Raw genomic sequence first — 18,660 nt, 5'->3', positions numbered from 1 at the left:
TTTTTAATTCAGAAAGTGAAGATCTTTATTAAAAAACCTAATGCAGAAGGGCTTCATTTGTCAGGAAGGCATGAGAGAGATCTCTCTGAAAACAAATCTCAGCAGACAGAACATTTCAAACAACTGTTTGAATTCTTTCATCAAAGAAAATACCTTTGCAAGTTAAGACAAATCTCTGATAAGGCTTTCTGGTGTGCTGATCTCTCATCTCCCAGAAGAGCGTAGCCCTTTTTGCTCCAGGCTGGTTTGCAAGGAATGGTTGATTTTCTCCACCTTTGTGAAAATGCAGCAACCTCTGAGAAGGCAAACAACTTGCTGGTCCCTCCTGTGAAGGCTTGGGGAGGCTACAAGGAGTAAGAGCATTTTCCAGCATTGTTCATTCCATGAGGAGGTGAAGGAAAAGAGTTTTTCCATCACTTTGCACTGGGAGCACGCACTGTCTCCCTGGTTACAAATCAATAAATGGCATTAAGCCCAGTATTTCAAGAGCTGTCAGAGGCATTTTGAAGGAGCAGTGTGCACTTTCTAACAGGATTTTCTTTGGGCAGTACATCCCACCTCCCACACACTCACGGGGTGGTACAGCCAGGAGTAGTGTCCTAGTGCAGTTAATTTTCAGGATCAGTGGAGTGAGCAGATGAGCTCCAAAATCCCTATCACAAAGCAGGTGATTTTAAGAAAAAATTCTTCCCTATTCAGGGCCAGGTGAGGCCCTGGCACAGGGTGCCCAGAGAAGCTGTGGCTACCCCATCCCTGGAAGCGTCTGAGGCCAGGCTGGACAGGGCTCTGAGCAACTTGGGATAGTGGAAGGTGTTCTTGCCCATGGCAGGGGGTGGGAACTGGATGATCCTTGAGGTCCCCCCCAATCCAACCCATGCTATAGTTCTGTGATTCTATCAGTGCTAGCTCATGAGGAAGGCACTGAAACACAATAACAAGCCATGTACATCACAGCCAATTCTTAAGAACTTCTTGTAAATAAAGTCATCACTTTGTTGGGCCCCAAAGGTTTTCCTTAAGATCAAACCTGGTCCCCAAAATACAATAGCTGAAAGAGCTGAGGGATCTCCTTCCCAAAGAACAATGGTTTCCCACCCAGGCTGTGCATGGCTTTCACTTCAGAACAGCTCAGAAAGTGAACTCAGTGACTCCCTCTCTTTATTTCCAGCCAAGTATTAACCCTGCAGCTGAGCCAGGGTGTTTTCAGGTCAGGGCTCCACCACTGACTCTCCTGGCACAGTTGTGTCAGTCAGGGCTGTGATAAGATCCTCTGAAGGCAGAGCTGTGCCAGCAAAAGCACCTTGCGCAGATGGAGGTATAAGCAGAGAAAATGGTGCTTTTGTCCTGTGAGCTTCTTTCACATGAGGGAGCTGGAATTCACTCTCTCAGCAGCAGCAGCACAGTTATACTGTTAGAAGCCATTACGTTGAAAATATTTGCTCTTCTGAACAGCTATTGTAGCTGGGCTGTCAAAGCTGTCCTGGTTTTCACCTGCCTGAAGTATCCTGATTGTTAAATGCCCAGCAGAGCAAACTGGTTTGGCCCTGAGCTTTGGTGTGACACCATGTTCAGTCCCGGGACAAAGCACTGCACAAACAATTTCTAGCTGTCAAATCCATAACTGAACCTTTCTCCTCATGTTTAAATTCCCCTCCAATCCCTTCCTAAAAAGGACAGGAGAGATTCAGTGCCCAAAGGATTCATAATCCAGAGCAGCTGAAGTACAAAATGCTCCCAAACTGTACCCCCAAAACAGTCAAACTTCTGACCTCGGCTGTCCCATCCCTGGCTCTTCCCACAGTGTTTGAAAACACGAGGAAAAGCCCTGCACACTGAGCCCGCTGCTGAACTGATGGAAGAGGTGCTGTCCTTGGCTCTGCTGCAGTTTCTGGTCTAAAGTTTCTCTGTCCTGAAGCTTCTGGTTCCAACCCCCCAAAAAGCAGAAGGTTGTTTAAGAAGTGACCAATCTGCCCCAGAGCTTGGGGCCGTTTTGGGTGCCCAGCTTCAGAGGATCAGTTTTGTGTATTTGATCTGGAACCTTGTGTAATTAACCCCTGAAAATCAAGAAAAAGCAAACCCCAGGTTTTTTTTCCAGTGGACAAGGAAACTTTCCATAAAATTTCACATACCCATGAGGGTGAAAATGTAATCAGCTGCAGATACCTCTCCAGCATGAACCTCAGAGATGTGTCAGTGTGGATCTGGAAATCACAAAGAGCAGTGTTACGTGAGCAAAAGAAAACCTCCTGACATGAGCAGGAATCACATCAGGCTCAGCTGGAGGAATCCATACCATGGCAATAGCACAACTGCTTGAAAAGATTGGGTGTTCCAGACCATTGTCTTCCCATTACTCTGAATCATTGCTGTCCTCAAAAGCAGGACAGGAAAGGTTACGCTTTGAGAAAGTTTTAAATTCTTAAATTTCTGCAGGCCTACCAAACATTATTTTCCTTTCCCTGGAGGTCTCCCACTCACTAATTTAGGTATAAGTGCACTTTAACTGGGCTGAAAACCTCATTGGTTCACATACCTGTACGTGTTACAGCATTCTCTCAATTTCAGTATCAGCACATAATTGTTGCTTACACTCAGGAGAGGATTTCTGGTATAGTCAGTGCTTGATGGAGCTAAAGAGAAGCCCTTTGGGTACTCAAAGTGTTTAACTTCAAACACAGGACAAAATGTTCAGCAGAGGAGTCAGGAACTGGCACAGAGGTGCCAGCAATAACTTTTCCTGGTAGGCCCCACACTGGAATGTCCCAGATAAGCACTCTCCACTGAAACGCACACATGTGGCTGGCACAGCAAGGCACATACCCGAGTCTGTGAAGCACAGCAAAGTGTTATCAGAGCAAAGCAGGCATGCTGGATGCAGCAGGACATAACAGAAACTCCCTTTGTAGCATCTGCCTAATTTGGAGGAGACCTTCCTTCCAGCCACAGCCAAACTCATCCCTTGCACAACGCACACTGTTAATCACGGCTGACCTCACTGCCACCCTTCATCCATGCCTGGCTGCTGATGACATCCTACATCTAAGCTTTGCTCTCCAGCCACCAGCATAACTCTCACTTTTCACTTCCCACTAATTCTGAGCACATATTGCTTTCATTCCTTTCAAAATGTCTTTCTACATCCCCATTGCCTGGGGAATTGTGTGAATATCTTCCTGAAGTTTCTCAGATACCCAAGCACATCTCCTGGTTGGTTCTTGGCATCAACTTCGAGCAGGTAATGAAGAACCGCCTGAAGTGCTGCTCAAGGCAGTCATTCCACAGTCCTGACAGAGCCAGGCTGACAGGCACTCCCCAAATCGCTGCAGCACCGGGACAGCATGAAGCACCTTTCTGAGGAGAATCTCAAACACCACGGCGGGGCTGTGATGCTGCAGAGCAGCCGAAGGGTTCGTCCCCCCGAGCATTCCGTGCAGGAGCAGCCGTGCTGAGCCGCGCTGCCCGGCACGCTGCCACAGCCGCAGCCACCCTGCGCAGCTCGTACAATGAGGCAGTGTCAGAGCCGGCTCGGCCAGCCGGGTCCTGGGCTCAGGCGTTCAGTGGCCTTGGGGAGGGGAAAACAACGAGCTTCAGACATTCCTGAAATATTCGGGCTGAGAGGCCGCCGAGGAAGGCGACAGCATCCTGCCCAGACGGGAGCAGGAACTGCGTTTGCTTCCCATCTCCAAGAGATGCGTTCACATCGTTTGTTCCTGGACTGACCTCTCTGGAAATGCCTTTTGCTGGTGACTCACTGAGGTGGGAAGCCAAACCAGGCTTCCCGGCTGAGTCAATCAGGTGGCAGGACCCAAGCAACTTAATCACTTGAGATTACTGGAATCTTCTGCTCTGGAGAGACAAGAAGTGATAAGGAAAGTCTTAGGGGCTGACTGGAGTAATCACTGAGCTGTCTCACTGTATCAGTCAGGAGGGTGCTTGGCATGCTCCAAGCAAAGTGACAGACAGCCAGAAAATAGAGATTATTTTGTCCTGAAAGAAGAGAGAAACATGGAAAATACAGCTCCAAGGGAGCACAAAGAAATGGTGATAATTGATTTAGGTACTATTGGTTTTGATCTCCCTGTCTCTCTCTCTCTCTCCCTCTCCACAGATGTGGAGAATAAAGCTTTCATTATTGGAAGATACCTATTTTTTAGGTTAGAAAAGACATCAAAATGATCTTTATTCTCCGCTTCACTTGTGAACCCTGTCTTTTTGTGTTAAGGCTAAGTAGAAGAAGAAACAAAGGGATTTTGTTTAAGTGGGGAGTAAGTAATGTCTGATTGAGTATGGCTGATAGGAATAGTTTATAACTAGAACTTCACTAAGCCTATAAAGTGAAAATATTTACATTATATACCTAAAACAAACTATTTGAGGACCATCCATGAGACAAACAATGGGGTAAAAACTAAAATCACCCTTCAGCATTCCTGCCAGAAGGTGTGCAGGATGGACTGAATTTCAGTTGTCTGCCTGTGAATTGGAGGAATAGTTGCCTCTTCCCATTGCAAAAAATGCCTGAATATCTCACTGAAGTCATTACACAATTGAAATCTGGATGTCACCAAATCACAGAATGGTTTGGGTTGGAAGGGACCTTAAAGCCCATCCAGTTTCAGCCCCCTGCCATGGGCAGGAACACCTTCCACTATCCCAGGTTGCTCAAAGCCCCATCCAGCTTAGTCTGACACACTTCCAGGTATGGAGCATCCACAACTTCTCCAGGAAACCTGTGCCAGGGCCTCACCACCCTCACAGTGAAGAATTTCTTCTGTTTTTTCAGATAGCACTTATTCAACAATGTCCCTGTTAAAGCTGGTCAAACATTCTAACTTCCACCCTGTCGCCCTGTTCTTCTAAGTTCTTCTAACCTTCTAACGTTTACATTTTTGTAATGTAGTTCTCCATTACACTTGTGTAATGGAGTTCTCATGCACTTTTATGTAAATAATAATTGGTTTTCCATTTTTTTCTGGAGGAAGAGAAATTTGATAAACTGTTGATTTGACCAGTGTCATTGGAGAAGTGGCAATTTCATCCTTCAATCCAAAGCCACTTTTCAAATTCTATATATAACGAAGTCGAGAAATAAACTTTCCTTCTTTTTACCTTGGAAGTTCCAGCGTGTCATTTTATTTCATGTCCTATTGTGACACCACCCCTGACAAAGAGTTGATTTTAACATTTTGAGAGAAACAAGAGCAATGCATTTGGAATGAAGAGATCGATATTTAGCATTTTCATGAAAGCAAATATTCCAAGAACAGGAGCTAAGCAAAATAATATGAAAATCACAATGTAAACATCAAGCTATTTCATGGGAATCCATGTTCATCCATGGATTAGCCTGGAAAAGGTGTTGGAGACCAAGTGAGGAGGTGAAGGCTAGGACAAAGAGCACAGGAGTTCTGCCAGGCTGCAGGGTCCTTCTGTCTCATTCAGCTGTACCTTCTGCATCCATTTAATGTGTCCTGCTGCCACTGCAGCTCCCACACAGGGACAAGAAGAACAGCCTGGATGCAACACACGTTGTGAGTGATGAAAGGTCAAACACGCGCAGCAGGAAAAGGAAGGCACAGAAAGCAGGTGAGCACAACGTAAGGGCAGATAAGCAAACATGCATCTCAGATGAGATTAATGCAAATGTGCATCTCAGATGAGATTAATGCCATCCCAAGCCTGACCTTGCTGAGGATGGGAGCCACACCTCCTCTGGCAGCTCGGCTTCACGGCAATACCTGCGGCGGTCAGGTCTGCTTGGCTAAATGCCTCCTGCTGAACTTTACAAGCCCTATCAGCTCATTAATGCCCAATTTGCTATTGCACGGGCACGAGGGACCCTGCATGAGCAGTCCTGTCATGTTCTGTCTTTGTGCCAAAGGCTCCTGAGAACTCTTTAAAGAGACAGTGGTAAGAGTGCACCAAGCAGGTTTCACCAAGGCCTCCGAGAGCAGGTCTGCTTCAGTTTCAGAGAACAGCTGTGTCCATCTTCTAGAAAAGCAGCTTTGATTCCTAAAAGAATAGTTTTCTCTTACAAAAGTTCTTTAAAGACGTTTCAAATGTAAGCAATCAAAGTCAGTGCTGCGGGTATTTTTTTCTAATCCTGGGTTCTGGAAAGAATTATTTCAGCATTTCCAAATAATTAAGTCTCCACTTCCCCTTACTCAGATTAATTGTTATGTACTTTCATACAGCACTCCTATATTTGTACACAAAGCCCTGAAAATTAAAGAAAGAAAAAAGCGGGAATTGACAATATGAGGCCTTTAATTTATACACAAATCACGTGCAGGGGACATTAAAAGATGTTTCAGTCCATCTCAGGCATCTGAGGAATGATATTTTCCCTTTTAAGATGAAACAAGTCAGAAGCAATCATTATCTTCTGGCAAGTGTTTTTCAAACACAAAAGTCCGCTTTAATGTTTGGGAATCAGGGGTTTAGACTGGATGATTTTTTTAAAATCTTGCCTTCTTTTAAAGCATGTATCTATATTTTAATATATACAGCGGTAAACACTTAAGCTGGATTCACTAAAAATTCAATAGCATACTTAACATATAAGCCTATTTAAAGTGTGAAATTTTTACATCGAATATTAAAAGATAAGTTTAATATATATATATATAAAAATTAAATGAAATTCAAGGTGAAAATAATGAACATTTGCTACTAAAGTTTCAAAGAACATAAAATCAGCCCAGCTGATGGAATTACCATCTGAACATCTGGAAGAAGAATTGGCTGAAGTGAACCAGTTTTTGATAAAAGGGATTTTTCTACATGTGCAGAAAGGATATTGGAGCTGAACAAGCTGAATAACCTGAAACAGAAATAGTAGTAAATTCAAAGCTGAGAAACTAACTGGGGACTACCCACGAAAATCTTATGTTCCTGGCTGAATGGTGAATAAAAGCAGGGAATGGAAGTGCCACGTCTCCTCAGGGTTAGTTTTTGAGGGGTACTAACCAGCAGCAAGCACTTTGATTCACCACCTGTAAATGATCTGTCTAAACCAGCTATGTTTTATGAAAAAGATACAGTGATGAGCTTTGCATGGGTTCTTCTGTGGACAGCAGGCCTCTAATGGTCTGCCAGGTTAGTCAGGTTAATTAATAAATAAACATTGATAGAGGGGCATGTCCCTGCAGCGGACAAACTGAACTCCCCCTGTCCTGCCAGCACAGCAGATCATGGGAATGTTCCAGTAACACAGGACAAACTATGTTGCATTTCTTATGATAAAGTATGATGGGAAAAGGACTTCAAAATCATAGGTCTTTCCTGTCCCCCACTGTCACTCAGCCCACAGAATCCCCATGGGCTGCAGCAATCAGTGTGGGCCTCCACAGTGAGCTACCAAAGCTGCATTAAATGTGTGGGGGCATTTTTAAATTTAACATGTCATATTTGGCATGTAGGAAGACATTAAGGCAAGCTGCCCTCCTGCTTCCCATGAAAATGATGCAGCTGATTGCTCCTGCATTAACAAGCTGGGACACACATCAAAGGAGAGCTGGGAGACCGACACGGGCCCCAAGTGACTTCAACACGGATTACAGGCAGTTTCAAAACATTTGTCTCATCCAACCCAAAAGCAGCCATGGCATTGCCAAAAAGGGGTGGCAGAAGTGAGATCTTGCTCTGCTCAGAGCTCACATCCCCTTCTCTGCCCCAGGTCTCAAGACTGATCAACCTGGAATTTGCTTTCCTTGGGAAAGCAGCTGGCACAAGTGCTGTGCAGGCCTGCCAGCAACTTTTGGAGTGTCACGGGGGAAGCAATCTCTGTAAATTATGATCTGAACTTCCAGCATCAATACAGTGCTATTGTGAAATGGCTGAATGAGACTCCATGGGCTGTTGCTGTGGGGAGGATGAGAATGAGAGGAAGGAGCTTGGAAGGAAGCCAGCAGGGGGGACAAGCACAACACACTTCCAGGCTGGGAGGGGTTGTGCTCACGTGCACCTCAGATGGACACACACCCTTTTCAGGGACTCCAAGACTGTGGGAAAAGGTGGCTTACATGTTCTGATGTCCCCCACAAGGCCTGGGCAGCAGCTCCTTCAGCAGGGCAGGATAAGGAGGGCGTTGAGCACACAAAGATAATGTATCTTTGAACAAAACCCAGAAGCAAATCACAGCAAGAAGAGATGCCAAGAGACAAAATGGCAACCTCCAGTCATATTATGCTTGTCTTTCCCCTCCATCGCTTGTTGTAACCTGTTGTAGGTACTTGTCTTAGATTTGAAACCTCCACAAGCAGCTTCTGAAGGCACAATCCTACAGCTGCAGGACAGCAGAGTGCCTCTGTCTTGGTGAGGTAAACACTGTGCTGGTGCAGGAGGAACAAGAACATCTCTGTGACAGCTGAAATTTCCATCTGCACTCTGTTTGGTGAGGACTGGTATCATTTATTTGTTGGTGCCCTGCAGCAGATCTGCCTCTCTGCTTGAATGCTTCCACTTCACAAAAAAAAAAAAAAATAAGCCCCTCCAGCTTTCTAGACCAGCTCTGTAGCTGGCAGGAGGGGGAAATGTCAAGCTAGCACAGAATGATATTTAAAGAGAAGCATTACCCAGCAGAGCAGGCAGATCTGCAGGGGATGTTTCTGAACTGGAGCTAGGACAAACTCTGGAATAACATTTCCCTGTGTGTGCACCAGTGCCCTGGCTGGGGATTCACCTGTCTCTGTGGCCATCCCTGCCTGTCAGTTAAACAAGAGGTTTCCCTGGGTGATAATGCCAACCCAGATGCTGAGGAAGACAATGCCACTGCTGTGATTTCTCTGGCTCTGTGACCTGGGGAGCAGGTGCAGCACCAGGGAGGATCTCCCTCTGAGACATTTGGGTTCCTTGCATATTCCCAGTTTTTGCTACACACACCGTAGATGCTACACACATCTTCTGTTCCCATTTACTTTCTGGTAATCAGGACCACCATCTGGTCTAATCTGAGCTCTGCCTGGTGGATATGTTCTGGAAGGCTCTTTCAAGGGCAGCACTGCTCAGCCCAGTGACTGGCTGTAAACAAGGCACTGGAAGTCCTTGTTTACAGCCAGTCCAGTTCCAGTTCCAGTTCAGGAATCTCCTTTAGTAAAGGCTGGGATTTTTAAAAGAATCCCTGATCTGAGATATATCTCACAGTAGCTGTCTGGACAGTAATAGCTGATGAGGAAGAACGGAGAAGAGACAACCGAGACGGGATATTACCAATATGTCCACATATTTTGAGGGTGTGTGTCTAAAAAGAGGGGAGCAGGCTCTTTTCAGTGGTGCCCAGTGGTAAGACAAAGGGCAATGGGTACAAACTGGAACACAGAAAGTTCCATTTGAACGCGAGGAAAAATTTTTTACTCTGCAGTTGACAGAGCACTGGAAAAGGCTGCCCAGAGAGTGGAGGAATCTCTTTCTCTAGAGACATTCAAAACTCATCTGGATGTGATCCTGTGCAACCTGCTCCAAGTGAACCTGCTCGAGCAGGGGGCTTGGACTGGGTGACCTCCAGAGGTCCCTTCCAGCTCCATCTGTTCTGTGATCAAGGCCAGGAGCAAAACAGAGGTTAGCTCCATCCACCTGAGAGAAATGTGCAGAATCAGGTATTTCTATATACGACCTTCTCCAAGAGATTTCAAGCCTCTCGCAGCCTGAGAGAGGCTTGAATTGATTGTTACATCAATTTGCACTTTGCACACCACAGGGAATGTGCTAAAATCACTTGAGGGAACAATTACAAGTACAAGCTCAGCAATGACCCAGGTACACTTGCAAGAAGGGTGGTTTGACCACACAATTCTTTGTAGTGGGACACTGAAGCCTCTGTGTTCTGTACTAACATGGAGGGACAGCAAATCTACAGCTGCCATTGGCACTCTGCTGCATTGCAGAATTACATCTTCTGTGCATCATTACTCGGGGATGAATCTTCAGCTATAGAGAAGACAGCTGGGTGAGCTATTGTGAGACAGGAAATCCTATAGATAGCACAAAGCTCATCTCCACATGCCATTTTCTCCAAAAACCTTCAAAAGTCAAGTCACAGTAAGAATTCAGACTCTCCATCGATCTGATGAGTTTTAAATATAAACAGCGATTGATGTACCAGCAGCGCAGGGCCAATGTGTGCACAACTTCTTATTTTCTTCAGACGATCACAGATCAGTTCCATATGCTGGTTTTCTAGTCAGCAGCTGTGTCCCAGCTAGTGATTAAATTTTAATTAATCAAGCTGAAAAAGGGTGCGCTGCTTGCAAGTTCAGCTTCTCAGACTCACGTTTGGTTCATTGTGCTTATTTTGCTTTTCAGGAAGAGCCATCAACAAAATCATCACTATGAGGCTGCAGCAGCATTCCTTGTCAGGCAAGGAGAGCCAGCAGCAGGAAACAACTGACTTCTACAGGCCTTGAAGTCCAGCCACTCCACTGTTCTGTGATGCTCCTCATTATTGTTTTATCCTAATGGTGCACCAATTCATTAACAAAGTGGCAAGAACTTTCCATCCCATACCTGAGCTACAGTACAAGCTGTGATGCTGATTTCCTTATGGCATTAACTAGCTGTCTGCCCTCCCTGTACATTGCTCAGAAAGGCAGTCTCAGCTTGACAGTAATTACATCTGGCAATTATTAACTCTCCATCTGTGCAGCCTTCCCAGGTAGGAGAAGCCTTCCCTCAGCTTTAAGCATTTTATGATTGCTCTTACTGTAACAGTGAATCGATTCTTCTCAAGGAAAGGCCTTTGAAGTGTGGAGTGCTTTAAGTTGTGTTTTCACAGGTGGGAAACAGAGACAATGTATGAAGTCCAAAGGTCACCCAGGATGCAAAGCTGAAGGACTAAACACAGAGATCCCAACACCAGGCTCATTGTTTAAAATGCACAATGGCTGAACTCAGTATCCCTGTATATGTGATGCAAGGCAGAATAAAAATAGCAGTGGAAAGAGCTCCCTCCTATTTTCCTTTTCTTTCATGGGTTTACAACAGCATCTGCACCAACACCCATCCTTGAATGCAAAGTGTGCCCATGGAGCCTGCTCCAGCTCCTCGTGAGGCCGAGGAACAGCTCTCAGCAGCCATTGTGAGACAAATGATGATGTAGACACTGATGTCAAAGCACTGAAGTTCATCCATCTCCCCAGCCACTGCCAAGAAGCAAAGCTACTGCAGTCAGAACAGTTCACTCACGCCAAAATACCCAAAATCATGGGACTTTATAAGAAACAGAGCTTTGCATGGTTGGTGGTTTCAGCCTTATTGTGCCAATGAAAATAGCAAATAGGTTCTTGATGTTAGCTTCAGGGTCCTGGTTTTCAAACAAAAATCTGAGTTTTCCTACCTTGTTTTGTCTCAGCTCAGCATTTTTCTTTCCTGCCTGCTCTCAGAAGCACCAGTGGAAAGGATTACCCTTCACCTGGAGAGTCTCAGAACCAAGAATTACAAATTACTCCTCTGCACAGCACCCATTGACTACCAACCTGCTACATAAGTGAGGATCCAAACCAGCATTAATATTTATTACTATTTCATATATTATGTTATATATGAATATATGAATACATATTATATATATATATGAATACCTATATATTTAATACATAATCTATTATTTAATATATTATTTCAGCATTAGTAACAGATTAAGAAGCAAAGACCTCCCTTTCCCAAACTCTAGGTGAACCCCACATCACTGGGATTCAGTGAGCTCCAAATAGCAGTGACACCCATGCTATCTTAGCAGGGTTTCAGATTTGATGGCCTAATTCGTGTTCTCAGCATTACATCCATTTAAGTGATGTAATTCTGCCACAGCACTGTCAAATCACCCCAAAAGAAAAGCCAGATAATGAGATTTTACAGATTAAGTCCAGGTTTCTCATTATAAAGACTAAGCAGAAACCCATTGGAATCCTCCTTGTTCCAGAAGGCAGATGAGGTGAGACACTGAGTTACCACTGCTACACCACTCAGTGAGGCTGGGGGCAGGACAATACTCAACACTAAAGTGTCAGTCTTGTTGAGTTTGTGTCTGTTTTAATTTGGACTCATCGTTACACCAAGACTTGCTGCATGTGGAATAACACAGGTATGTGCAAGTGGTTGGAGAGCAGATATATTAGTCAGAATTTTCCTCACAATTCACATGTACATAGAGATGTCACCAATTTGGAAAATCCACCAACTTCAGCAGCCAGTGATCAGTTTCCATTCTGTGGAGAACCTCATTCCTCTTTGTGAACAGGAGTGTGCTGCCTTCCTCAGTCTCCCTCTAGCCCCAGGAATCTTTCCTTCATTCCTACACACCGTGATACTTTCAACAGGCAAGACTAGAAGACTTTTTTTTCAGTTTGTGGGCTTTGGGAAAGTAAATTCATCACTAAAAATGCCCAGCAAGGATAAGAATGGCTGTAACAATGAGAACCAACAGGCAAAGTTAAAAATCTGGAAGCGGTATCTCAAGTTGACATAAGGGGAGGCACATTTGCTCAGTAAAGTTTGCAGCTATTTTTGTGTGGCTTTGCTTAAGCTAAACGATGGCTGAATCCACATGTTTATCCTGGCTTTGCTCTGCAGCCAAGTTTCCTATTTCCATAGGAGCGGCTCTGCTCAGTTCACCATTAATATTTGTCCTGGAATTTCAGCAAAAGGCCCTTGAACTCCTAAGTGCTGTCTCTGATGCAGAAAGAACTCAGCAATTCATTAGTGTTTACACATTCTTAAGAAAATGTTACTAATATTTTCCTAATGTTAATGATCCTGTGTGCTTCTTGGAGAAATATTTCAACTAAAATTGTTGTGTTAAAAATCAAAGTAGGTTTGAAGTTGATCACTGACAGTTAATTTTTCTATAATTTTACAAATATCTCAATATAGTTAAGACACTGTAAACATTTGCTAATTTATTTTTTTTTGCCTGTGGCTCCACTTGTTTTTCTTATTTTGTCTCTTTTTTTTAACTTCTAGTGCAGAATTACTGTGCTGCCACGAGTCTCCACTTAACCACCAACTAATGCAACAATTTAATTGTGGAGTTTAATTTTACCATGTACACTCCAAGTATAAATATTTATTTAAACGTGGGGATAACTCTAACAGAGCTAGTCCAGAATAAAAGCTACTTACGTTGAAATATCTGCCAGATTAAGCTTCTAGGCAATGTTTACACCATCCCGAGAGTGCTGTGTGGAGAATCCCAAGCTGGATCTGGAGGTAGATGGTGGGAGAGAAGCCAGTTAGGCTCGTCTGGTGGGCTTTGCTCCTGTAACTGGATTATTCCTGGGATTCACCGGTGTGCTGATGGTCCTGTACTGTGCCAGACACAAAGAGCCTGGCCTTTCTCAAGACAGTGCTGCAAGGCATTATCACATCATTAGTGGCATCAGGAAAGCAGGGATCTTTTCTGCAAGAAAATGCTCCATCATTTAAAAAATAAACAACATCCTTCCATTCACAGTAGGTAATTTTTAAGGTGCTTGTTTATAAAAAAATATTGGTTATAGCATTTCCAGCTCTATGAAATAAACCATGTGAAACGTGAACCAATTTCATTGCTTTGACACAAACTTCTTGTCCAAATGCTGTTTTTGAGTCTGACTTGTTCTCTGAGCCATTACCTGTGGCACTGACCTTGAGTGCAGTATGTGAGCATTGCTGCAATTTTTTTTTTGCTTCTTCATTATTAACAGCTGTACATGACTTTAACCTCTCAGTTCCTAAGAAGTTCAACATTTAGAAAGTTTGGATTATTAAGAGATGCATTACTCTGCCTATAAGTGACAAAGCAAGTTACAATAATCTCATCTGCAGCCTGAGTGAATTAAATATATATTATAAACATATATTGATTTATATGTCTAAATGCTCAAAAATCTGTGCAATGATAACTGCAGTGGAAGAACAAGGGAAAAAATACAGCCTGTCTTCAGAGAGGATTTACACCCAGCCCATTTTTCTACCTTGAACTTCAGTTTCAACAGCTACCTTGCAATTATTCGTAGTACTGATCTTGGCCATGCTGAAGGCAAAGACTCTCCCTGAGTGCAGTGGGGTCAAGTTTACACTCAGTTTTTGTTAGTATAAATTAATTACAACGTGAAAGTTCACCTGGGACATACTGAAACTTTTGTAAATTCTGGTCTGCATTCTCAGTGAAACTCGACTTTCAGAAGAAACAAAAGCTCATCCTCCATTTGAATTTGAAGGGTTGGAAGATGCTTCCCAGGTTTTTTAATGACAAGGAAATGTGTAATCATTCATTGTTGTACACAAGATTAAACTGGGCATTTCACAGAATTGCAGATGACAGTGCCATAAAATTCTTTGCCCATCAGTGACCAAATGAAATTACCTATGAAGGCCTGATCACTTGAGGGGAAAAGACAATCTGGCCATCCCACACCCACATCTGTAACCTATTCTTAGAATTATAGAATAATTTAGGTTAGAAAAGACCTTCAAGATTGTTCAGTCCAGCTGTAAACCTAACTCTGCCAAGTCCACCACGTGTGTAAGTGCCACATCCAGAGACACCTGATGGATGCTTTAGGGACAGGTTAGTTCTATCTAATGAAAAGCATCCTGCCATGAGACTGAAATGTCTGAACTCTGAACTTTTAAAGACTCACTCCCTATGAGAATCAGAGAATGGCTGGAGTTGGACAGGACCTTAAAGCTCATCCAGCTCCAATCCCCTGCCATGGGGAGGGACAGCTTCCACTACCCCAGGCTGCTCAGAGCCCCAGCCAGCCTGGCCTTGGACACTGCCAGGGATGGGACAGTCACAGCAGTTCTGTAATAGACTAAGTAGGAAAATAATCCTTTTGGAAATATCTTCCCCTCCAGCTACTGTCAGGAATCCTTTTCACCATTTAAAAAGTTACCAACCCTTATCACCAAATCTGGAACACCAGAGAAGTGCCCATGATGAGAAAGTTTACCAGAATGAGTAAATACTTGGTTTAAATGCAGCAAAGATGGACAGAGAGGGACAGAGAGAGATAAGAGCAAACAATCCATCCCCCTTTTGCTTTATCCCAAAAGAGCTGAGGGAGCAGCTCTCCACACACTCATACAAGTATCTTGCTTGCAGCATGAAATAGAATTGTATTTTAGATTATTTATGTAAGTAGTTGTCCCGACTTTCTGCCACCCACCCCCCCCCCCCCCACTTTGTTTTTGGTGAAAAACTTATGTTTCTTGCAGCTGCCTCTGGAGTTGCATTCCATTTGATCTTTCTGTTTATCTGCAGGCTCCCACATCATGGGAGTGTTTCCCATGGCTATTTACCAAAGCAACTGTAAGAATCCTGTAATAACGACCTTTGATCTCCAACATACACAACACGTGTCTTTATACTGGAAACTTGACATTCCTTGCAGAACTTGGATACAAAATACAGAAAAATTGCCACAGGAGATTAATACATTGTTTTGTTTTTTTTTTAAAGACAATCTAGGAGCAGGCAGTAAATTACTGTAATAAACCACAAGCAAGGCAGCCCTGACAACTATTGTGATTTAAAAAGTTCTAAAGCTGGGGGTTCATAAAGGAGCACTGTTATAAAGACCTAAGTGATCATGAGTAACAGAGAGACAGAAGACAAGAAACAACTCTCTGCTGGCTCCTCTAGCTCCACAAGCAGCAATCCACAAATCAAACAGAAATCTGCAAATTGAACCATAGGAGCCCAAAAGAGGAGAATTGTTGCAGCTCCTCCTGCAACACTTTTCTTAGGAGTCAGCCTGTGTCCATTACTGCCCCCAGCAGAATGGGCATCCTGAACACCAGAGGGGCCGGAACACAAATTCCACGGAGAATGAAGTGTGGGCAGCCCAGAGCTGCTCAGAGGAAACCTTTAGAAGCTGATTGTACCTTGCTGGAACAGCACTGAGCTCACCTGGCTTTTTGTTTGATAAGGGATTTATCATCTCTTCAATGATACTGAAAGCTGTATCTGATACTGGAACTGCATTTGCAGATTAAAAAAAAAAAAGTATTCTTAAAATTCTTGAAGACCTGGCAAATCAAATGTGTATAAAGCTCAAGGGAAGAGAAGGAGCAGACACTGATCTTTTCTCTCTGGTGACCAGTGGCAAGACCCAAGGGAATGGAGCTGTGCATCTATCTGTAGGGGACAGGATGAATATTTTTGGGGAAAAATGAGGAACTCTGTAGTGGACAGGCAGGGAAAATTTTGGAGGCAAAACTTGACTCCAAGAGTAGAGAATTAACACTTCCAGGGAAAGATGAGGTGATGAGTAGTGGGCATGTAGGGAAAGATGTGGGGGCAGATCTTGAGAAAAGCTGCATTAAATAAATAGTTTGAGGTAAAAATGAGAGAATTGGTGGTGGAAAAGTAGGAGAATTTTTTCTTTCTAGATTGTGGATAATCAGGGAAAATATTTGAGATAAAGAAATGAAGCGAGCAAGGAAAGCTTCATGTTCCCAAGGGAATACTTTAGGGATGTTTCTGAACTGCACAAGTAGAGTCAGGCTCCCACAGAAATCTTCCAAAGCTGGAAGGGACAGGGAAGAAAATCCCAAGAGTGGTGTGGGAAGTGCTTTCTCCCAGATCTGGACACCGCTGAGGTTGGAATGACTTTAAAATATTCCTTGTCCCTCTCTTGTTCCCAGTCCAGGACTAAGTTGGTGTTCCCTGCATTGCTGCAGCTCCCTGGATGTGGAGGGAGGAGGTCTCTGCTGGAGAGTGGGAGAAATGTCCCTGCTGGTTGCTGGGTCCTCGGTGGGCAGAGAACTCTGATCTTGGCAAGATGGGTTTGTGAGTATTGAACCAATCCTGCCTCCTTTTAAACAAGTTGTTTTAATAGTCATCAGCAAGGATCACTTTTAGCCAGCTTTAGTAGAGGTCTTCCCAGATTTCCGAGCCTTGTGAGGCAGGAGATTGACTTGGCTTGGGAGCTAAACACTTCCGAGTAATTTTCTGGTAACATCTCCATGTTTGACAGCTGATCCTTGTGCTGAAAGGATCCCTCTTTCTTCCCTTCAGACAATTCCAAGGCTCACTGTTCCCATCTGGGAACAGTCCTCAGTCTGGATCTTCCCATGGAGTTTCCCTGCTGGGATCCTGCTCAGGAATCCATGTGGTACAAATTTAGCAATTAATTCTTCTCACCCCTGACTAGTTCTAATTCAAAGGATTTTGTGTCTGCCTTACCCAGCTGGAGTCTGGTTCCAGCTCTGTTCTTCCTGCTTCTGCTGCTTTCCACTTCCCAGGAATTCCACCAACAGAGTGACAGTGTTTTCCACCTCCTCCAGGATTCCCTCTGTTGGGTTTGGGAAGAATATCAAAACCTGGGCCACCAGGGCTTTACTATCAGGAGTTACATCCCTGGATTTGTTCAGTTCCAAATATTATCTCTTCCCAACAAGGCACTAGGCATCCAAGCAATATAGAAAGGGATGTGCTAACCACTGGTCACCCCTCTGCAATGTCAGAGCTTGGAAAGAAGGGCAGTTGGGGCTCTTCCTGGTGGCAGCCATGAGGTGTATTTTACCTAAGAGCCCCTTGCCACATCTTCCCCTGAATCCACCAAAAAGAGCCATCTGTTCATTCCCCAGCTGCTTCCTCCTTCTTTTTCTTTATCCAACAGAATCTTAACAGGTGAATATTCCCCTCTGGAATAGCATCTTTCATTCCAAACCTAATAGCAAACAAATAATTTCCTTTGACCTTCATTACTAGGCTTTCACCAGGAGCTGGTGGATGCAAAATGATCCTCTCCTGGCCCCTGCTGGATTCCTGGAGCAGGGATTCTTTCCCTCCTTCCCCTGCCCACTTTCAGGCTTTGTCCCACAGCTTTTGTTTCCAATCCTTGGATCCTTTCCTCTCTCCAGGAGCTCCCAGCAGTTCCACACCCTCTTTTCTCCCATCCTGATAATTTCTCCAGGAATGGATCTGTTTATTTCAATTCCCTTTTCCTTCCTCCAACAATTCCCACCAGTCCAGACCTAAAGCTGACACAAGGAGTGCTGGGTGGGAGTGCCCACAAATCCAAATCCAGACCTTGCCATCCCTAAACCAGCAACTCCAAACACAATCCTGGAAAATTTGCATTAATTCAAACCTAACATTTAGGACACACCAAATACTTCAAAAGGCCCAAGAAACATCCTCTTGCCTTCAGCTCCCAGGAAGGTTTTTGCTTTCAACTCCCATGGATTTGGGGATCAAGGGATTTCCCTGCAAAAACCTGTGCAGTGCACGTTGGAATGCCCAATCCTGTGAATCCAAGGAGTGTTAAAAACTTAGTCCAACCTGGGTCACCATAAATTTGTGCCAAATATCCCCAAACCCTTGGGATAACAGAATCCTCTGTACTGCATTCTTAGTGTGGAAAGCCAGGAATTACTTTATTATCCTACCTCCTTTTTAATGAGTTGTATCAATTAGTCATCGGCAGGGACCACTTTTAGCCAGCTTCAGTTAAGTTTCAGATTTCTTGTTGTTTTGATCATGAAATAGCCAAAACCTTAAGTTTGGCAAATTAAACCTGAAATTTTTAAATGAACAGATCCTGAGGGAACTGGTGATTGGCTGTCTTGGATCTTATGGCCCTTCAAGGAGATGTTAGATTTACCCACTGATTTCGGTGTCAAGGGAAACTCCAAGTTAAGAATAATCAAAATATGAACCAGTTCTCATGAAAC

This window comes from Molothrus aeneus, chromosome 32 (assembly GCF_037042795.1).
Source record: "Molothrus aeneus isolate 106 chromosome 32, BPBGC_Maene_1.0, whole genome shotgun sequence".
Taxonomy (NCBI): domain Eukaryota; kingdom Metazoa; phylum Chordata; class Aves; order Passeriformes; family Icteridae; genus Molothrus; species Molothrus aeneus.
This window is presented reverse-complemented; position numbering follows the sequence as displayed.